Here is a 440-nt window from a genome sequence, read left to right as displayed (position 1 = left end):
AGCTAATTTTTTGTATTTTTAGTAGAGACGGGGTTTCACCATGTTGGCCAGGCTGGTCTCAATCTCCTGACTTTGTGATCCACCTGCCTCAGCCTCCCAGAGTGCTGGGATTACAGGTGTGAGCCACCGCGCCCGGCCTCCCCCCTCATTTATGATGCCCTCCATGCAGGCAGACAGCTCTTGGGCTCTTTTTCCCACCTGTCTCTAACACAGGCCCCACAGTGCTGGCCACGGGCAGTGGAGGAGGAGTGAGGATGGGTTGGGGAGCGGGGAGTCGCAGCTTGGCTCTTCCTGGTTTCTGAGAGGGACTTCTTCATCCCTACTCTCCTCAGTCCCCAACCACAGTCCTAGTGAAGATGTGGATGATAATGGTGCCTTGATTTCCAAATGAAGACAGCTTTATTGTTTCACTCTATTGTAAATAGGATACACGTTCAGTG

This window comes from Colobus angolensis, unplaced genomic scaffold (genome assembly GCF_000951035.1).
Source record: "Colobus angolensis palliatus isolate OR3802 unplaced genomic scaffold, Cang.pa_1.0 Scaffold1552, whole genome shotgun sequence".
Lineage (NCBI taxonomy): Eukaryota > Metazoa > Chordata > Mammalia > Primates > Cercopithecidae > Colobus > Colobus angolensis.
Note: the sequence above shows the minus strand (reverse complement) of the source record.